The 23,619-nt window shown below is 37.0% G+C and overlaps 1 protein-coding gene and 1 pseudogene across 1 annotated transcript in view; both read right to left on the bottom strand.

The window, feature by feature from the left end:
* Positions 1–12,870, bottom strand: part of LOC101412621 (deoxyuridine 5'-triphosphate nucleotidohydrolase, mitochondrial-like) — a 113,529-nt pseudogene extending 100,659 nt beyond the window's left edge.
* LOC111764216 (zinc finger protein 568-like) overlaps positions 1–23,619 on the bottom strand; it is a 129,943-nt gene that overhangs the window by 1,590 nt on the left and 104,734 nt on the right. The window lies entirely within an intron of this gene.

Below are 23,619 nucleotides of genomic sequence, written 5' to 3'. Positions count from 1 at the left end.
CATTCACTGCCTTTTTCCTCAGTCAAGGTTTTCTTAAGTGTGGCTGTAACTCCTTTTACAAATCTTTGCTCTTCTCTCTCTTTTGGTCTACCAACTTCCAAGTCTTTTTCTAAAAAAGGAATAACATTAGTATAAAAATTTTTCAGCATGACAATATTTATTAAATTTCATAACTAAGTTACTTTGAGTCAATTCTTGGTTTCAGGACATGTATCCCAAAATGAAAGTAATCCCAAGGGCCAATTTATAGAGTGCCTGATTTTCAGACGTAAAAGTCCTTACAAGATTCAAGAGTAGAAAAATTAACATTTATTTATCTAAAGAATCTTTGAGTGCTTTTATTTATTTTTAATGTATTTTTTATTTATTTTTAAAAGACACATTGATCACACAAAGTGTCACATTAAAAAAATACAGGAGGTTCCCATATACCCTATTCCCCATATCCCTGACTCTTACCACATCAATAATCTCCTTCATTAGTGTGGCACATTCATTACATTTGATAAATACATTTTGTAGCATTGCTACACAGTATGGATTATAGTTTACATTGTAGTTTGCACTCTCTCCCAGTCCATTCAGTAGGTTATGGTAGGATATATAATGTCCTGCATCTGTCCCTGCAATATCATTCAGGATGGCTCCCAAATCCTGAAAATGCCCCCACATCGCACCTTCTTTGCCCTCTCCCTGCCATAAGCAACTCCAGTGGTCACATTAATGATACAATTTCTTCCACTGCGAGAGTCACAACAATTCCATACTAGAATACCAGTACATCCACTCCAATCCATATTTCATTCCTCCATCCTGAGGACCCTGGGGTGGTGGTGCCCACTCCACCCCTCAACTGAGAGGGGGCTTTGATCCCACATGGCAAAAATGGCTAAAATTATATATAAGCAGAAGATTCCATCTGGGATGACTGCAAAGAGAATCAAGTGATTATCAAAAAACAAATTATGCAGCTAAACATAACAGTTCAAATAAGATGCATTTGTTTCCATTCCTTCCTAAAATTTCACTAAAATAATAAGAGATTTTAATAAGATATAAAATTATAATGACAAAGATAACTGTTGAAGATATATAAGTATATGAGTTATGTCATATTTTTGGAAACTGGAAAACTGAAGGAAGACTGTCCTTGCACAGCAAAGTTGAGAGGTGAAAGGAAAGCACTTTTAAGAAAAAACGTCAAAATGTTGATTTGTGCCACTAAACACTTATTCACTGCTGGTGGGAATGTATAATAATACAGCTGCTGTGGAAGACAATTTGGTGATTCCTCAGAAGCACAAAACATAAGAAGGATCTTTCAGGAATTAGAACAAATGTCCATTACTATTTGGTTTTAATAATGGAGGAGCATTTGAGGAAAATACACCTAATGCAAACTATAGACCATAGGCAACAGTAATATTTTAGTATTCTTTTATAAATCGTAACAAAGGCACCAAATAAATACTAAGTGTCAATAATAGGGGGATATAAAGGTATTGGAGTTTTTCTTTGTGATTATACTGAAAGCCAATAATTATACACTTTGGAGGTACTGTATAGTATGTGAATAAATTTTTTAAGAGCAATTTAAAAATCTGTGTTATTGGGCATTCGAAGTAGAAAAATGTAATTTGTGAGAAAAATCCAAAGGTAGTGTCTTAGTTTGCCAAAGAGCTGCCAATGTAAAGTAGCAGCAATGTGTTGGCTTTTATAAAGGGGATTTATTTGGGGAAAAGCCTGCAGATCCAAAGCCATGAAATGTTCAAATCAAGGAACCATTAGAGATGCTTTCTCAACCAAGTTAGCTATTAATGATCCTCTTGTACTGTTACATGGCAATCAGACAGATGGCAGGGCTCATCTCCTCAGCCTTGAGCTGCTTTTTGCGTGCCTTTGTGCTCTGCTGATTCCAGACTCTGGGACCTCTCTCTTCCTCTCAGGGTTTGTCTGCCTTTCTGCAGCTCTAAGTGAACCTGGAGTCCTCTTTCTCTCCCCTTTCTCCTTTCTCTCATGTAGCAGGAGCAAAATGGCAGCTTTCTTTTTCTGTGAGTCTTTTCCTTTGTGTCTCTGTTTATTAAGGCCCAACAAAAGTGCTGAGAACTGAATCACACTTACTGATGTATCCAATCAAAAGTAATCTAATCAAGTGATCTAATAAAGGTCTCTTAACAGAATCTAAAGCAACCAAAAGGTCTGTCTCATGCCCACAGGAAGTTAAAAAATGTAATCTTTTTTTTTTTTTTTGATTCACCAAATTCAAACTGCCACAGGGAGTAAGGAGGAGTATAGAGATTTTGTATGCTATTGAAGTTAAGTTAATGTCAATTCAAACTAGACTTAGTATGTTGAATTGCAAAACCTATCAGAACTTCAAAGGAAAGTATTTTTAAAATACACAGAAACAAAAATAAAGACGAGGATCAAATGGTTCATTACGAAACAACAGCTGTACCATGAAAGGGAATAATGGAAGAAATGAAGGAAAAAGTGTTTTTAAAAAATGGCAAAATAGTTTAAGTATGTCTTGCCTTACCAGTAGTTTCTTTAAATATAAATGGCTTAACATCTCCAAACAAAACACAGAGAATGGCAGATTGAATAAATAGGACTGATCCAACTATACGCTGTTTACAAGACATTCAGCTAAGATCCAAGACAGGATAAAAGTGAATGATCAGAGAAAAATATTCCATGCAAATAGTAAAACAAAGTGGACTGGGGAGAGACTATTCTAATATACAAAAGACACTATAAGGTAAACCTTTTACAACAGACTAAGAATGATATTCCATATTGATGAAAGGAGCAACTCATCAAGAACACGTAACAAATTTTATGCATATGGGGACCCAAAAACAGAACACCCAAAACAGATGAGGCAAATATGGAAGGAGTAATAATTCTAAAATAATATAAATACAATATACCAAATAATGGACATAATATTTACAGAAGACCAATAAAGAAATAGAGAATAGGAACAACATAGTAAACATAATAAACCAAATATATATATTAACATTTCACCCAATAAAGAGAATATACACATTCTTCTGAATGATCACTCCCCAGGATAGACCACACAGTACATAATAAAACAAGTCTCAATAAATTTTAAAAGACTGAAGTCAAACAAAGTATCTTCTCCAATCATGGTGTTATGAAGCTAGAAATCAGTAACAGAAGGAGAAGTGGAAATTACACATGCTCTTATAAAACTAATAAGTAAAGAAGAAATCTCAAGGAAAATTAGAAAATGCACACATGAAAGAAAATGAAACAAAATTTGAAAATTTATGGGATGCAGAAAAAGCAGTGACCAGGGAAATATATAGCTCCAAATGCCTGCACTTTAAAAAAAAAAAAAAAAAAAAAAAAATCAATAACCTAACTTCTCCCCTTCAGACACTATAAAAAGGACAGCACACTGTACCTAAAGTGAGCAGAAGGAAGGGAATAATAAAGACCAGAGAACATAAAAATGAAAAAATATCCAGAAAATAACAAAAGCAATGGAATGAATGAAACCAAAAATTGGTTCTTGGAGAACATCAATAAAATTGACAAAACTTTAGCCAAGTGACAAAGAAGAAAATAAAGAGCATGCAAATAACTAATTTATCAAAATAAAGGTAAGGACATTACCTACAACATAACAGAATAAAAGGAATTTGAGAGAAGACTATTGTTCTACTTTCCTAGGTTCTAAAACAAATACCAGAAAATGGGTTGCCTTAAACTCTGGGAATTTATTGGCTCACAGCTTTAAAGCGAGGAGAAGTGAAAAATTGGGATGTCACCACAGTTATGCTTTCTCCCCAAAGACTATGACATTCTGGGCTGGCTGCCAGTGATCCTTGGTGCTTGGCTTTTCTGTTACATGTAAATGCACATGGCAGTGGCTTTTTTCTCTTCTAGGTTCCTTCTGACTGCTCCTGTGACTTTCCTTCATATACACCTTCCTTTCTGGATAAAGACTTTGGCCATATTCTACTAAGGCACACCGGCACTCAGTTATAGCGTACTTTGACTAACAACATCTTCTAAGGTCCCATTTACAAATGGATTCACACCTGCAGGACCAGGGACTGGGACCTGAACATTGCTTTTGAAGGAGATGCTCAACAATGCTCAACAACTCTGAAGTATGTCAACATTAGATAACTATGTAAATGGAAAGTTCCTAGAATAACACAAACTACCTAAACTGACTAAAGAAGAAAAAAAATCCCAACAGACTAGTAAAACGTACAAGTATATGTTAGAGATATTGCAGGTACCATTCCAGACCACAGCAATAAGCAAATATTGCAATAAAGTGAGTTAAAGGGTAATTTTTTGGTTTCCCTGTGTATACAAAAGCTAAGTTTACACTATAACTTTTAAGTGTACAATAACACTATGTATAAAAAAGTGTGTGTATATTTTTTTAAAAACCTTAGTACTAAAACATGCCAAAGATCACCTGAGTCTTTAGTGAATCAAAGACCTCATATGTGGGAAGCCAGCGCTCAAGTACTAAGCGACACTGGCTTCCCTGAGTTGGTTTATTGGTTGTTTGCTTGTTGTTTGTTTTTATTTTGTTTTTGTTTTTTTAGGAGGCACTGGGGACCGAACCCAGGACCTCCTATTTGGGAAGCAGGCACTCATCCATTTAAGCCATATCTGCTCCCCATATATCTTCTTTTTTTTAGAGATTTATTTTATTTATTTCTCCCCACCCCCTCATTGTTTGCTATGTCTGTTGTCTTCCTTGTTTCTTTAGGAGGCACTGGGAACTGAACCCAGGACCTCCAATGTGGGAGGGAGGTGCGTAATCGTTTGAGCCACTTCTGTGGCTCACTGCTTTGTTGTTTTTCTCATTATGTTTTTCTTCTTGTGTCTCTTGTTGTGTCATCTTGTTGTGTTAGCTTGCTGTGCCTGCGTGTAATGTCAGCTTGATCTCTTGCTCGTCTTCTGTGAGAGACACCAGGAACCTCTGCTCCCTATTTTGTTGTGTCTCTCATGTTTTTTTTTTCTTATTGTGTCATCTTGTTGTGTCAGCTTTCCATGTCTGCCCATCATGACAGCTTGCTGTCTTCTTTAGGAGGCACCGGGAACCAAACCACGGACCTCCCATGTGGTAGGGAGGAGTTCAGTTATTTGAGCCACACCCACTTCCCTATATCTTCTTCAGAAAAATGTCTATTTGTCTTTTGCCCATTTTTCAATTGGGTACTTTGTCTTTTTGTAGTTGAGTTGTAGGATCTCTTTACATATCATGGCTATTAGATCCTTGTTGGATGTGATTTTCAAATATTTTCTACCATTGAGCAGGCTTCCATTTTACCCTCTTCACAAAGTCCTTTGAGATACAGAAGTGGTTAATTTTGAAAAGGTCTTAATGTAACATTCGTTGTAATCTATTAACTTCAATTAAAAATAAATAAATAAATAACCTTGCCCCTCCAAAAAAAGTTTTTTTTTGAAAAGGTCACATTTATCTATTTTTCTTTTGTTGCTTGTGCTTTGGGTGTAAAGTTTAAGAGATTCCCATCTACTACAAGGTCTTGTGGATAGTCCCCTATATTGTCTTCTAGGAGTTTTATGGTCCTAGCTTTCATGTAAAGGTCTTTGATCCATTTTGAGTTGATTCCTCTGATGGAGCTGGGTAAAGGATATTGACAGAATAGATAATAGATAATAGAATAGATGAAAGGGTATTGATAGAATAGATTTAAAAAATACGAACCATCTATATGCTCCACAAAAGTCTCACCCCAGATGTAAGAACACAACCAGGTTGAAAATGAAAGGTTGGAAAAAGATATTATATGTAAATAGCAAACTTAAAAGCGCTGGACATGATCCTAATAGTAGATAATTAGATTTTAAATGAAAAACTGTTCAAAGGGATGATGAAGGTCACTATTTATTAATAAAAGGGGTAATTCACCAAGAAGAAATAAACATAGTAAATATCTATGCATCTTACCTGGGTGCCCCAAGATACACGAGGCACACACTGGCAAAACTGAAGGGGAAATAGATGGCTCTACAATAAAAGGTGAAGACTTCAATACACCACTCTCAGTATTGGATAAAACATCTATCTAGACAGAGGATAAAGAAACAGAGAGCTTGAATAATAATAATAAATAAATAAATGAACTAGACCTAAGAGACATTTATAGAGCATTACATCCCCAAACAGAAGGATATACATTCTCTTCAAGAACTCATGGATCTTTCTCCGGGATAGGCAATATGTTGGGTCAAAAGACAGGTCTCAAAAATTGAAAATGACTGAGATTATACAAATCACTTTCTCTAATCATAATGGAATGAAGCTGGAAATCAATAATAGATAGAAAAAGGGAAAATTCATAAATATATGGACATTAAATCACACAATCATAAATAATCAGTGGGTCAAAGAAGAAATGGTAAGATTATTCAGTAAATATCTTGAGACAACTGAAAATGAAAACAAAACATATATTAATAAAAACTTATGGGGAAGTGGCTGTGGTTCAATAGATTAGGTTCCGTCTACCATATGGGAAGCCCTGGGTTCACGTCCCAGGGCCTCCTTGTGAAGGCAAGTTGGCCCATGCCCATGGACAGCTGATGGCCCATGCCCACGAAGAGTTGACAGCCCTTGCCCACGGAGAGCTGGCGCAGCAAAATGACGCAACAAAGGGAGACAAGCAGACACAGAAGAACACACAGCGAATGGACATAGAGGGCAGAGAGCAAGCAAGCCGCAAAAGGGGAGAATAAATAAATAATAAATCTTTAAAAAAAAGAAACAAACCTATGGGACACCACAAAAGCAGTACTGAGAGGGAAATTTAGAGCCATCAATTCTTACATTAAAAAAGAAGACCTAAATTGAAGACCTAACTGCGTACCTGAAGGAACTAGAAAAAGAACGGCAAACTAATCCCAAACCAAGATGAAGGAAAGAAATAACAAAGATCAGAGCAGAAAGAAATGAAATCGAGAACCACAAAACCATAGAGAGAATCAACTAAACCAAAAGTTGGTTCTTTGAGAAGATCAACAAAATAGAAAAACCCTTACCTAGATAACAAAGAAAAAAATGGAAAATGTAAATAAATGAAATTGAAACAAGTGAGGGGCCATTACCACTGACACTGCAGAAATGAGACACCATAAGAGGACATTATGAACAAATGTAGGCCAAAAAACTAGACAATGTAGACAAGATGGACAAATTGCTAGAAACACATGAACACCCTGCACCGATCCTAAAAAAAAGAGAAGACCTCAACAAACCAACTACAAGTGAAGATTTTGAAACAGTCATCAAAAACCTCCCAAAGATGGAACTGCAGTTGGCAATTTACACCCAAACTTGGTAGGTCTACCACAATCTCTCCTTACAACTAACCAATAGCATATAAGAACTCAAGTAAGAATAATGTTTCCCATCAATTTTGGAAGGATGCAGCCCTGAAGGCATTTGGCCTTTCTCACTTTTGTGGTCCACTATGTCATGGCTGGCCCCCTTGTTGGGACTGCTCACCAACATACTCTTTATTCTTTTAGTGGGACCATAAATCAAAACCTTATTGGTCATGTGGGGATTTCATTAAGTTCCAACCACAGTGTTAGACACATCTTTCCTCATCCTCAATAAAATAGCCAGAGAGGTTTACACGCTTTCAGGTCGGGACTACTGTCCTAACAAGCAGGAATCAGCTACAGAAGATGACCCATCACCTCTCAGTGTCCCCTTAAGAATAAGGACATGAACTCTCTGAGGGGGGAGTTGAGGCAGGTTAGTATAGGGGAAGATGAGCCACAACATGGCCAACAGGCAACATGGTAGAGAGACTCCAATGAGACCTTGACCTTGAGGTCCCTTGAGGTCCCAGTTGACTCTTTAGAGGTCAAAGGGAGGCCCTGGATATTGCAAACAGGCTTCATCATTGGCCCCCACAATTGGTGGGATAATCAATAACAGCTAGGGCCCCTCCCCTTATCACTAACAAGGAGAGGAATAATTAATACTTTAAAAGATGACCACACAGGCCAAAGCCCACTCTCTCTGCCTAGGGGAGCCTGTACCAAATCTTGGTGTATATGTCCATCCTTCTCACCCATTTCTCACCAACCTCTGTTCTTTTCCCCCATTTCCCAATAAATTTTTTATTGGACTAAGAAAAAACAAACAAAAAAACCCAAACCTCCCAAAGATAAAATGCTCAGCACTAGATGGCTTCATAGGTGAATTCTACCAAGCTTTCAATGACAATCTAATACCTTGCTCAAGCTCTTTCACAAAATTGTACAGGAAGAATGCTTCCAAACTCGTTCTATGAAGCCATTATCATCCTAATACCACAGTCAGATAAAGATACTATGATGAGAAAATTACAGACCAATGTATATAATGAATATAGATGCAAGTCCTCAACAAAATACTTGCAAACCGAATCCAAAAGCACATTAAAAGAATTATACACCACAATCAAGAAGGTTTATTCCAACTATGCAAGGATGAGTCAACACAAGAATATCAATTAGTGCAATAAACCACATTGATAAATTGAAGAAGAAAAATCACATGATCCTCTTGATTGTTGCAGAAAAGACATTTGATAAAATTCAACAGCCTTCTTGATAAAAACTCTCCAAAAGAAAAGAATAGAAGGAAATCTTCTCAATTTGATAAAGTGTATAAATGAAAAACCCACAGCTAACATTGTACTCAATGGTGAAAGACTGAAACCTTTCTCACAGAGATCAGGAACAGGAACAAGAACAAGATAAGGATACCCACTCTCTCCACTGTTACTCTATATGGTGCTAGAAGTTCTAGCTAGAGCAGTGAGGCAAGAAAAAGATATAAAAGGCACCCAAATAGGAAAGCAAGAAGTAAAACTTACTATTTGCTGATGATATGATCCTATACTCAGAAAATCTCCCCAAATCCACAAGACTATTAGAACAGATGACTTCAGCAAAGTTGTGGAATAAAAGATTAATATGCAAATATCAGTAGTGTTTCTATACACTACTAATGAGCAATATGAGAAAAAAATCCATTTACAATAGCTAAAAAAGAATAAAATATTTAAGAATCAAATTAACCAAGGACATAAAGGACCTTTATTCAGAAAACTATGAAACATTGCTATAAGAAACCAAAGAAGACCTAAATAAATGGAAGGACATTCCATGTTCATTGATTAGATGACTAAATATCACTAAAATGTCAATTCTACCCAAACTGACCTACAGATTTAATGCAATCCCAATAAAAATTCCAACAGTCTTTTTTGTAGAATTAGAAAAGGCAATTATAAAATTCTTCTGTAAGGGTAAAGGCCCCTGAATAGCCAAAAATGTCTTTAAAAAGAAGAACAAAGTTGGAGGAGTCTCAATTCCTGACTTTAAAGCATATTATTAGCTACAGTGGTAAACAAACAAACAAAAAACAGCATGGTACTGGCATAAAGACAGACATATTGACCAACAGAACCAAACTGAGAATTCAGAAATAGACACATCTACAGTCGAGTGATTTTTAAAAAGGCTGTCTAGCCCTCCCAACTGGGCCAGAACAGTCTTTTCAACAAATGGTGCTGGGAGAACTGGATATCCATATCCAAAAGAAAGAAAGAGGATCTGTATCTCACACTTTATAAAAAAATTAACACAAAAATGGATCAAGGATCTATATATAAAAGTGGCAACCATAAAACTCCTAGTAGTAAATGTGGGAAAACATCTTCAAGGTCTCGTGGTAGGTGGTAGTTTCTTAAACCTTACACCCAAAGTACAAGCAACAAAAGAAAAAATAGATAAATGAGACCTCCTCAAAATTAAACACTTTTGCCCCTCAAAGGAATTTGTCAAAAGGTGAAATGGCAGCCAACACAATGGGTAAAAATATCTGGCAATCACATATCCAATAAGTGTTTAATATCCCTGATATATAAAGAGATACTACAATTCAACAATAGAAACACAAACGATCCAATTTAAAAATGAGAAAAGATCTGAACAGACAATTGTCCAAAGAAATCCAAATGGCAAAAAAAAAAACCAACATGAAAAAATGTTCAATATCACTAGTGATTAGGGGAATGCAAATCAAATCTACAATGTGATATCATTTACACCTATTATAATGGCTACTATTAAAAGCGTGGGAAACTACAAGTGTTGGAGAGCATGTGGAGACATAGGAACACTTATTCACTATTGGTGGGAATGTAGAATGGTACAGCCACAGTGGAGGTCAGTTTGGTAGTTCCTACAGAAGTTGAATACAGACTTGCCATGTGACCTAGCAATATAATTACTAGGTGTATACTCAAAAGAACTGAGAGCAGTGACATGAATAGATACCTGTATACCACTGTTTACAGAAGCATTATTCGCCATTGCCAAAAGAAGGAAACAACCCAGGTGTACTTCAACTGATGAATGGATACAGAAAATGTGGTGAATACATAAATTATGCAACTCTAAGAAGAAATGAAGTTATGAAGCATATGACAACATGGATGAACCTGAAGGACATTATGTTGAGTGAAACAACCCAGACACAAAAGGGCAAATGCTGTCTGTACTATTATGAGCTAAATATATTGTGTTAACTCATGGAGTTAATAACTAGAATATAGGTAACCAGATTATACAATAAGGATAGACAATGAAAAGCAGAGGGTTAATCTGTGCAGAACTGGTAAAAAGTTTCTTTGTAAATGTTTGGAAATGAATAGAAATGCTGAAAGCACTTCACTGTGTTTGTAACTAGCAGAGCTATTATATGGGTATGACAGTGGTTGAAAGGGAAAATCTAAGGACATGTATATTACTAGAAAGAAAACTAAAAAGTAGGACTGTATAATATAGTGAAATCTTATGTGAAATACAAATATTGGTAATATTGCATACATAAGACTGATTTTACAAAATATAAATACAAATAAACTAGAAATATGGAAACAGAATAGCAGCTATGTACAGCAGGAGAAGCAGAGAGAGACTGAGAGATCATGAGGTTTTTTTTGTTCGTCTGGGTTTTTTTATTATTATATTGGAATAATGAAAATGCTTTAATAATGACTGCAGTGATGAATGCCCAAGCATGTGATTATACCAAATACCACTGTTGTACACTTTGGATGAATTTGTGCTTTATTAATATGTATCAATAAAATTGATTTGTGAAAAAAAAGAAGATATACAAATGGTGAAAAAACACATGAAAAAGTGTTCAACATCACAGGCTATTAGGGAAATACAAATCAAAGTTTCGATAAGATATATCAAACCTATAAGAATGGCCACTATTAAAAAGACAGATAACCACAAGCCCTGGATAGGATATGGAAAGATTAGAACCCTTATTCACTGTTGGTGGGAATACAGAATGGTATAGTCACTGTGGAAGTCTGTTTGGTGGTTCTTAAGAAGTTAGATATAGATCTACCATGTGAACTGGCAATATACCCAAAAGAAGTGAGAGCAGTAACATGAACAGACATTTGCACACCAATGTTAATAGTGATATTATTCACAATTGCCACAACCCAGGGATCCATCAACTGATGAATGGATAAACAAACTGTGGCATATATACACAATGGAATATCATTCAGCTATAAGAAGAAATGAAGCCATAAAGCACAGACAACATGAATGAACCAGAAGGCATTTTGCTGAATGACTCAAGCGTGGCACATAAGGACAAGTATTTTAAGATTTTGCTATTATTAACTAAATAAACTGAGCAAACTGATGGAGTTAGTAGCTAGAATATAAGTCATCAGAGAAAAGAATGTGGTCAGAGAATGGAAAGGTTTAATTTATGCAGAATTGGTAAAGTTATTTGTAAATGTTAGATAATGAATAGATATCTGAAAGCATATCATAGGATATTCAATTAGTAGTGCTAACACGTGGATATGATAATGTTTTTTCCTTTTTTTCTTTTTTGGAGTAATGAAAATGCTCTAGTATTGACTGATGAATGCATACTGTGATTATCTCAAATACTTGATTGTATTCTTTACATAAACTGTATGTTGGGAGAAAATACAGCAAATGTAAGGTATGAACTATAGTTGATAGTAATACTTTGACAATGCTTTTCCATAGTTTGTCACAAATGTTTCACAGCAATGCAAGGTATTTGTGGTGGGATGATGTATGGGTACCCTGTATGAAAGCTATAATGCATGTTCATTTCAAAAGTAATAAATAGTAAATAGTAAATTCACAACATTTACTATATATTTATTGTTTATGTATGTTCATGAATGAATGATATACTTCAATAAAATACTTTAAAGATGAAAAATAAATTCCAGCAGGCTTTTTTTGCAGAAATGGAAAAGACAATCCTCAACTTCATATAGAATGGCAAGAGGCCCCAAATAGGCAAAACAGTGTTGAGAGGAAACACACATTTCAAAAATTCACACTTCCTGATTTCAAAACTCACTACAAAGTTACATAATGAAAATAGTATAATGTTATCATAAAGATAAACCATGGAGAATATCAGGGCTTCTGATGAAAGAAGAAGGTTTTCATTCTAGGGATGCACAAAAAGTTTTCTGCAAAGTGTAATGATGTTTGTAGCATATACTATCAAGTGAACAAAAGAAATAATCTTTTAACCCTCAAGACTGTACTTATTATTGATATTTAAAAGACTCACATTCAGAAATACAGACTTTGATTTTCACCGAGTTTATCCTTACCTACTGTTAATAGGTTGTTGTAGTTCTCCAGCATCACATCCCTGTACAAATTCCTCTGAGCAGGTTTCAATTGTTGCCATTCATCCTCAGTAAAGTCAATAGCCACATCCTTAAATGTTATTGCTTCCTGTAACAACATGTTTCTAATCAATTTAAGGTTGATATCTTCTGAAAGCATTCAGGAGTCAGAGTTCATAAAAAGCTGCCTAATAAGTCCCTAATATTTATTTGGATTTACTTTATACTCTAAGAGAGAATAAGTCATATTAGAATATTTTTCCATGCACACATTTAATTGTTGCTTCAGCCAATTTATATGTTCATCATTTCCTGCATGTGAGAGGATATCTTATAATGGGGAATTATGAAGTACAAGAGATGGCAATGTGAATCAATGGCAGAAGATAAATGGCAAATGGTGCTGGAGGTAGATGGAAGTAGGAAACAGATAAAGAGTCAGAGCAAGGACATACAAAATTCAAGGTTTGTGTAAGCCATGTAAAAATATCCAACAGATTCCTAGATATGTTAATGGAAATCTCAAGTAGGGACTAAATGGATATGAGTAATTAATAATCATTAATCTATAACTAGTAGCTGAAGCCTCTGTAGTGGGATGTAACAATTCACTGAAGCTATGCAAACAGTGTGAGAAGGAAGGTCAAAAACAGAATTCTAGGGACAATTACAACTGAAGAAAGAGGCAAAGAAGTATTGATGAACAGGAAAGTGTTTTTAAGTAGTCAGAGCACTTTAATCGGAATCATGAAATAACAATATAATACAGTCAAGGATAAAATTTCATATTTCTACAAAGAAGTATGTCATGAAGTAGACATTTTCACTGCCACTCTCATAAAACAAACAATCCAACAAAACAAAAAAAATAAATTAAAAATGGACAGAATGGCCTCTTCAACAAATGGCTATTGGAGAACTGAATATCCCATATTCAAAAGAGTGAGAGAGGAACACCATCTCACACCCTGAACAAAAATTAACTCAAGATGGATCAAAGATATAAACATAAGAGCCAAGACCATAAAGCTCCTAGAATATAATGTAGGGGAGGAACTACAAGATCTTGTAATAGGAAATGGTTTCATAAACTTTACACTCAACGCGTGAGCAATAAAAGAAAAAACAGGTAAGTGGGAACTCCAAAAAAATGAAAACCTGGTGTACTTCAAAGCGGTTTGTCAAGAAAGTGAAATGGCAGCCTACTCAATGGAAGAAAATAGAAATGGAATCTGAAGGTGAGCAGGATGGGGGATTAGGTTGGACTATCCCTGGAACTGATGGGAGGAAGAGGTGAGCTCTGGGAATTTGCAGGTCAGTGGTTGAAACTACAATGGTGTGAATGTTCTTTTGGCAAATATGGCAGAGGAGATTTACAGGTATAGGGCGTCAGGTGTGGGGGGATATATGCACCTGGGGCACGCTTCTATGGCATATGTAAATGTTCATCTAGTCATACTGTATTATCTCAGTGGGTGGAGAAGCACACAATAAACAAAAAATATTAAACTCCCATCCTGGGGAGTCCTGCTATGTTCTCAATTAGAGGGACAAGAATCCCTTGAGAATACAGGCAGTACCTTAGTAAAAGAAAATAGACCAATATGTCAAGCCCTTAATATTACTGCAAGTAACTATAAATCTTATTCTTCAAAAATTGTAACTTAGTGGTTACCATAGGTTCCAAGGGGAGGGGAAGGGAATAATAGAATTGATGGAACATAGGGCATTTTTATGGCATTAGAATTATTCTGGATGATTTTGCAATAATGGATACAGGGTATTTTAAATTTCATCAAAACCTATAAAAGTATACGACCCAAAATGTCAACCATAATGTAAACCACTGACTATGGTTAAAATCAATGCTTCAATATTTGTACATCAACTGTTACAAATGAACCATCCACGTGTAAAATGTTATTAATAGGGAAGAATGGAAAAGGGAGAGAGCATGGGGTATATGAGAATACCCTATATTTTCTATATTGCTTTTCTGTAACCTAAAGCTTCTCTGAAGATAAAATGAAAAAAAATATGACACTGGCGGAATATACAGAAGAAAATGTCACTGTACATACAAGACAGCAAATCTTACAGTGATGAAAGACACAATGACTAAAAATTCTTGTACTATTTTAAATTGTTTTTATTCATTATTTTTAAAACTATTATGATTTCATTTTCTTATTAATATTATTTATTATTTTGTTGGCTTTGTTTTTGGAGAGGTTTTGGATCACAGAACGGTCACAACGTGGCAGGGGAGGATAACTGGTGCTGGGTATAGGTAACAGGGGGATTATAGGGAGGGGTTCACCTGGAGCATGCCTCTAAGGCACATGAATAGTTCAAGTGTTCAAGGGGCACTGCCTTGGTGTGTGGAAACCCACACAACAACTGAAAGAACATTGAATTCTCATCCTGGGGAGTTCTGCTACATTCTCTACTAGGAGAGCCAGAATACCCCAAGTACAAAGGCAGTATCTAGTGAAGGAAAACAGACCATTATACCAGGCTCTTGGTATTGATGATTGTACTTACAAACCTTTTCTTGTAAAATTGAAACTTAGCCTAGTATTATATATTGCCTAAGAGTTACTTCCTGATATCCTCCTTTTTCACTCAAATGTGGCCTCTCTCTAAGTCAAACTCAGTATACATACATACTACCTTCCCCCCTGGTGTGGGACATGACCCCTGGGGATGAGCCTCCCTGGCACTGAGGGATTATTACCAAGCACCAAATAGTAATGCATCTGGAAAAAGACCTTGACCAACAGGGGAAAATACTGAATACCATTGAGTTTTTATAGCTAAGAGATTTCAAAGTGATTTGGGAGGTCACACCAGAGGTTACGCTTATGCACGTCTCAGCAGATATTTATTGATTGCCACAATAAACAGTGCCTCAAATAGCAGGGCTCCTGAGGGCTCTAGAAATATCCAGAAATTAGAAGCAGGGCAGACAAGCTCTGGAATTCAGCATGCTGTCAGCGGGCCTTATTTTGGAATTTATGCTCCCCAATATAACAGAGTTAGTTAGACTCATTTACAGTTTCCTTACACATGGCTCTTCTGGCCCTTTTTTTAAAATTTAAACCTATAATTAGCACTCTACATGATAAATATAGGTCCCAGAGACTTAAATCTTAGGTCAATTCATGTGCCAGTTGAGCCATGAATCTCAGCAGAGTTGCAACACCTACTCTACAGTTCATTGGACTCACCCAGGAAAACTAAAAAGATGTTGATGGACAATGTCCATCCCAAGGAACAGAGAGTGACTGCAATAGCAAGCAAGATAGTTTCATCCATCTGCCCCATGAGATCTAAGCCCCCTCTAAATTAAAAACAGAGTGGGCATCATCATCCCCAAATCCTCAAGACTGGGGAATGACCAATGGACTAAAGTAGACTTATTATTATTTTATTATAGACTTATTATTATTCTAGCAATGGAAGAACTTTTATCATTGATATAAAGGTAGTGGCCAACAGAGGTTCTGAGGGAAGGTAAAGAATAGGAGTAATATTGGAGAATTTTGGGGACATTGGAATTGTCCTGCACAACAATGCAAAGATGGATCCAGGTTATTATATATTTTGTCTTAGCCTAGAAAACTGTGCAGGACACAGTGTAAACTATAATGTAAGCTATACTCCACGGTTAGTAGCAAAGCTTCAATATGTGTTAATCAATTGTAACAAGTGTACCACACTAATGAAGGATGTTGTTAATGTGGGAAAGTATGGGAGAGGGAGAGTTTGGGCATAATGGAATACCCTATATTTTTCAGTAACAGTTATGTAAACTAAAGCTTCTTTAAAAATAAAAACTAAAATGAAAAAAGTTTGAATTTTGTCTTGTGTTCCTGTGAGATATGTTATCTTTTATATACAGTGACAATTTCTTTGGTATGTTCCAACAGTGTCTTATTTTTTTTTTCTACTTTATTATCAAATAAGTTTTAGGGTACAGAAAGTTCCATAGAAAAAAATGGGATTTTCATACCCCCTACATTATATATACACCTCCCATTCTCACGTTTCCCCCATTAATAAAATCTTAAATGAATATGGCACATTTGTTAAAATTGATGAATAAACATTGAAGCATTGCCACTAACAATGGTCAATGGTTTACATTTGAATCTCTGGACTGACAATGTGATAGCCAGGTCCTGAGCCTCAACAGACTCCAGCACCTATAATCTGATCTATTGGACTTACCACACTCAGCTAAGATGGAGTTGAAGAAGGACAACCACCACACCATGGAGCCTAGAGTGATTACAACTGAAAATGGGAGGATTGCATCCAGCATCCATGTGGAATCTGAGCCTCCTCTTGACATAGAGGTGCAATGGACACAACCAATCCAATGTCCACATAGAAGAGGTGGCATTGGATTGGGAAAAGTGGACATGGTGGATGATGGTATGGGGAAAGGCAGGAAGAGATGAGAGGTGGAGGCGTCTTTGGGACATGGAGCTGCCCTGGATGGTGCTTCAGAGGTAATCACCAGACATTGTAAATCCTCACAGGGCCCACTGGATGGAATGGAGGAGAGTATGGGCCATGATGTGAACCATTGTCTATGAGGTGCAGAGGTGCCCAAAGATGTACTTACCAAATCCAATGGATGTGTCATGATGATGGGAACGAGTGTTGTTGGGAGGGGGAGAGGGGGGGTGGGGGGGTGGGGTTGAATGGGACCTCACATATATATTTTTAATGTAATATTATTACAAAGTCAATTAAAAATATATATATATATATATATATATATATATATAAATTAAAAAAAAAAAAAGCATAATGGACTGTATCTCTCAATGCAAGATCATGCAGAACAATTCCAAGGCTCAAAAATGCCCCATTCTCCATCCATTCTTCCTTTCCCATCCCATCGGAACCCGGAGTAACCACTAGGTTGCAAGTTTTGAAGAATAAGGTTCAGAGTTACATCCATTAATATTGGTCTGTCTTCTCTTATTAGGCTTTGCCTGTGTTCTAGAGAGATTGTTGCCCTTCAATTTGAGAACACAGAGGGACAGCCTAGGATGGTAGTTTAATATTTTCCTTTATATTGTGTGGATCTCCATCCACTGATACAGTGATGTGAAAGCCTAAGATGTTTCATAAGACTTTCATGCTACTTTACTGGAATTGTAGATGGTGTTGGGGTTTAAGATATATTTAGGGGATTTGAATCTCTAGACTGACAATATGATAGCCAGGCCCTGAGCCTCAACAGACTCTAGCTCCTACAATCTGATTTATTGGACTCACCTCACTCAGCTAAGATGGAGTTGAAGAAGGACAACCACCACACCATGGAGCCTAGAGTGCCTACAACTGAAAGCAGGAGGATTGCATCCAGTATCCATGTGGAATCTGAGCCTCCTCTTGACATAGAGGTGCAACGGACACAACCAATCCAAGGTCCACAGAGAAAAGGTGGCATTGGAGTGGGAAAAGTGGACATGGTGGCTGATGGGTATGGGGAATGGCAGGAAGAGATGAGATGTGGAGGCGCCTTTGGGACTTGGAGTTGCCCTGGATGGTGCTTCAGGGGCAATCACCGGACACTGTAAATCCTCCCAGGGCCCACTGGATGGAATGGGGGAGAATATGGGCCACGATGTGGACCAGTGACCATGAGGTGCAGAGATTCCCAGAGATGTACTTACCAAATGCAATGGATGTGTCATGATGATGGGAGTGAATGTTGCTGGGTGGGGAGTGGTGGGGTGGGGGTGGTGGGGTTGAATGGGACCTCATATTTTTTTTAATGTAATATTTTTACAAAATCAATAAAAATTAAAAAAAAGCCTAAGATGAACACTTTCACATTCCACAGAAGCATGTTCCAGGTGTGTCCGTTCCCACATATCCCCCAGCCCCGATGCCCTGCACTAAAAACCCTCCCTTGCTGTATTTGATGAAAGAACATTCCTAATGTAGTTTTAACCACAGACCTAAACATCTCAAGTTCACCTTTTCTTTCCTCCAGCCCTGCCCCCAGTTCCACTGATAGTCTAACCCACCCACCCGCAACCTGCTCGCTTTCACATTCCAGCACCATCAACCCCACTCACATCCCTGTATCACTATCACCCCACCCACTGCCAAACAACCCCTTCCACCTTATCATAGGTTTTGTCCATACTGAACATTGGCTAACCACACTCTACTCCTTTTCTGCCTCCTGATAATTTATCTTTCAGACCTGTGCTCTGTGAGTCTGCTCAATTTGCTTAAGTCATATCAGTGAGGTCACATAATATTTGCCTTTTAGTGACTTACTTCACTTAACATAAGGTCTTCAAGCTTCATCCATGTTGTCCCTTGTATCAATATTTCATTCCTTTTAACAGCCGAGTAATATTCCATTGTATGTATATACTATGATTTGCTTATCCATTAATCTATTGATGGACGCTTGGATTGCTTCCAAATTTTGCCAACAGTAAATAATGCTGCCATGAACACTGGTATGAATAGTTTGTGTCCCTGCTTTCTATTCTTCTGAGTATATGCCCAGCAGTGCAATTGCTGGAGCATATGACTATAGTTAGTTTCCTGAGGAACTGCCAAACCAACCTCCACAATGCCTGCTCCATTCTGCATTGCCACCAGTACTGGATGAGGGTTCCCTTTCCTCCACATCCTCTCCAACACTTGTAGTTCTGGTTTTTTTTCCCAATAGTGCCAGTCTAATAGGTGTAAGATGATATCTCATTGTAGTTTTGGTTAGCATTACCCTAATAGCTAGTCATACTGAGTATCTTTTCATGTACTATTTAGTCATTTGTATTTCCTCTTTGGAAAAGTACTTATTCAAATCTCTTGCCCATTTTACAAATAGATTTATTGTCTTTTTATTTGGAGATGTAGAATTTCTTTATATGTAGTAGATATTAGGCCCTTATCAGATAATTTCCAAATATTTTCTCTTATTGAGTAGACTGACATTTCACTTTCTTGACAAATTCCTTTGAAGCGCACCAGTTTTCAATTGTGAGGAAGTCCCTCTTATCTATTTTTTCTTTCATTGCTCATGCTTTGAGTGTAAAGTTCATGAAACCATTTCCTATTACAAGATCTCATTGATTCTTCCCTACTTTAACTTCTAAGAGCATTATGGTCTTGGCTATTCATTCTTTTGGATATGGATATCCAGTTCTCCAAGCATCTTTTGCTGAAGAGGACATTCTGTTCAGGTTGAGTGGGTTTGGTTGCCTTGTCAAATATCAGTTGACCATACATGGGAGGATCTATATCAGAACTCTCAATTTGGTTCCATTTGTCACTATGTCTATCCTTGAGACAATACCATGCAGTTTTGATCACTGTAGTTTTGTAGATGCTTTAAAGCCAGGTACTGTGATTCCTTCAATTTTGTTTTTCTTTTATAATGTTTTTGCTATTTGGGGCCCCTTACCCTTTCAAATAAATTTCATAGTTAGCTTTTCCAATTCAGTAAAAAAAAAATGTGTTGTAATTTTTATCAAGATTGCATTAAATCTGTAAATGAATTTCGGTAGGACATCTTAATAATGTTTAGTCTCCAAACCACGAAACATGGAATATTCTTCCGTTTCTTTAGATCTTCTTTGATTTTCTTTAACAATGTCATGTAGTTTTCTGTGTCCTTTACATCTTTAGTTAAGTTTATTCACAGATATTTGATTCTTTTATAGTTATTGTGAATGGAATTATTTTTACTTCCTTCACAGATTACTCATTATTGGTGTACAGAAATGCTATTGATTTGTGTGTGTTGATTTATATCCTGCCACTTTACTGAACTCATTTATCAACTCTAGAAGCTTTGTTGTAGATTTTTCAGGGCTTTCTATGTATATAGGATCATGTCATCTGCAAACAGTGAAAATTTTACTTCTTTCTTTCCAATTTGGATGCCTTTTATATCTTTTTCTTACCTAAGTGCTTGAGCAAGCACTTCTAACACAATGCTAAATAAGAGCAGTGACTGTGGGCATCCTTGAAGACATTCCAGATTTCAGAGGGAAAGCCTTCAGCGCTTCACCATTGAATATGAGATTACCTGTGAATTTTTCATATATACCCTTTATCATGTTGAGGAAGTTTCCTTCTATTCCTCTCTTTTGAAGCGTTTTATCAAGAAAGGATGCTGTATTTTGTGAAGTGCATTTTTTTTCATCAATAGAAATGGTCACATGACTTTTATTTCAATCTGTTAATCTGGTGTATTATATTGATCGATTTTCTCATGTTGAACTATCCTTGCATATGAGGGATGAAACCCATTTGATCATGGTGTTTAATTCATTTGATGTGTTGCTGAATATGATTAGTAAGTATTTTGCTGAGGATTTTAGCATCCAGGTTCATTAGGGAGACTGTAGTATTTTTTTTTTTAAGATTTATTTATTTTTTATTTATTTCTCTCCCCATCCCTCCCCCCGCCCCCAGTTATCTGCTCTCTGTGTCCATTCACTGTGTGTTCTTCTGTGACCACTTCTATCTTTATCAGCGGCACCAGGAATCTGTTTCTTTTTGTTGCGTCATCTTGTTGGGTCAGTTCTGTGTGTGTGTGGCGCCATTCTTGGGCAGGCTACACTTTTTTTTTGCACTGGGCGGCTCTCCTTACAGGGCACACTCCTTGCGCATGGGGATCCCCTACGAGGGAGATACCCCTGCGTGGCACGGCACTCCTTGCGTGCATCAGCACTGCACATGGGCCAGCCCCACACAGGTCAAGGAGGCCCGGGGTTTGAACCACAGACCTCCCATGTGGTAGGCAGAAGCCCTACCCATTGGGCCAAGTCTGCTTCCCCTGTAGTATTCTTGTGGCCACTTTATGTGGCTTTGGTATTAGGGTGATGTTGGCTTCAGAGATCGATGTTCCCTCCACATCTATTTTTTGGAAGAGTTTATCCAGGATTGGTGTTAGATCTTTCTGGAAGGATTGGTAGAATTCACCTGTGAAGTCATCTGGTTCTGGGCTCTTTCTTATTTGGGACATTCTTGATGACTAATTCCATGTCTTTACTTATGATTGTTCTGTTGAGTTGATCAATTTCTTCTTTCATTAATGTAGGGTGCTTGTGTGTTTCTAGAAATTTGCACATTTTATCAAAGTTATCCATCCTGTTGTCATGCAATTTTGCAAGGTATCCTCTCATGATACTCTTTATTTCTGTGTGATCAGTGCTGGTAACCCCTCCCTTGTTTTTTATTTTATGTATTTACATTTTTCTCTTTTTTTCTTGTTAGTCTAGCTAAGTGTTTGTCAGTTTATTTAATCTCCAAGAACCAGCTTTTCATTTTCTTAATTTTTCTAGTGTTTTTAAATTCTCAATTCCCTTTAGCTCTGTTCTAATCTTTGGCATTTCTTTCTGTCTTCTTGTTTGTGATTAATTTGTTGTTCTTTTCCTAGTTCCAGGTATACAGGTAGGTCTTTACTTTTAGCTCTTTCTTCTTTGTAAATATAGGTACTTACAGCTAAAATTTCCCTCTCAGCATTGCTTTTGCTGAATCCCATCAGTTTTGAGATGTTGTGCTCTCATTTCTCATTTTCATTCCAGGTAGTTCCTGATTTCTCTTGCAATTTCCTCCTTGACCCACTGATTGTCTAAGAGTGTGTTGTTTAACTTCCGTATCTTTGTGCCTAATCTGGTTCTCTGCCCCTTATTAATTTCCAACTTCATTCCCCTGTAGTCAGCAAAATTACTTTACATAATTTCAATGTTTTCTCAATTCACTGAGAGTTGTTGTGTGGCCTAGCATGTGGTCTCTCCTGGAGAATGATCCATAAGTACTTGAGAACAATGTACATCCCACTGTATTAGGATGTAATGTTCTGTATATGTCTATTAGGTTTAGATCCTCTAAAGTATTATTCAGTGTCTCTGTTTACTTCTTGATCCCCGTCAAGATATCTGTCTAATGGCGATAATGGTGTATTAAAGTTCCCCATTATAATTGTAGAGGTATTTATTCCTTCAATTAGTTTTCCAATGTTTGTCTCATGTATTTTGGGGCACCCTGGTTAGGTGCATAAGTGTTTATGGTTGTTCCTTTTTCATGACAGATTACCACCTTAATATATAGTGCACTTCTTTGTCCCTTAAAATAGTTTTGTCCAATATTAGTATACATTCTCCTGCCCTTTTTTTTTTTTTAAAGATTTATTTATTTATTTAATTTCCCCCCCTCCCCTGGTTGTCTGTTCTTGGTGTCTATTTGCTGCGTCTTGTTTCTTTGTCTGCTTTTGTTTCTTTGTCCGCTTCTGTTGTCGTCAGCGGCACAGGAAGTGTGGGCGGCGCCATTCCTGGGCAGGCTGCACTTTCTTTTTCACGCTGGGCGGCTTTCCTCATGGGCGCACTCCTTGCGCGTGGGGGCTCACCCACGCGGGGGACACCCTTGCGTGGCACGGCACTCCTTGCGCGCATCAGCACTGCGCATGGCCAGCTCCACACGGGTCAAGGAGGCCCGGGGTTTGAACCGCGGACCTCCCATGTGGTAGACGGACGCCCTAACCACTGGGCCAAAGTCCGTTTCCCTCTCCTGCCCTTTTTTGGTTATTGTTTGCACATAAAATCATTTTCTAACCATTATCTTGTAACCTCTTTGCATCCCTGGATCTAAGGTGAGTTTCCTGTAGACATCAAATAGATGAGTCATATTCCCTCAGCCATTCCGTGGTTTTTGATTGGAGAGTTTAATCCATTAACATTCAATGTTATTACTGTCAAGGCAGTACTTAAATTAGCCATATTTTCTTTAGGTTTATATATGTCATATTTTGTTTTTATTTTCTCTTATCTTTTTAGTCATTCTTACTAAAAATCTTCTTTTCTACACTTTC

Source organism: Dasypus novemcinctus, chromosome 18 (genome assembly GCF_030445035.2).
Source record: "Dasypus novemcinctus isolate mDasNov1 chromosome 18, mDasNov1.1.hap2, whole genome shotgun sequence".
NCBI lineage: Eukaryota > Metazoa > Chordata > Mammalia > Cingulata > Dasypodidae > Dasypus > Dasypus novemcinctus.
This window is presented reverse-complemented; position numbering and strand designations above follow the sequence as displayed.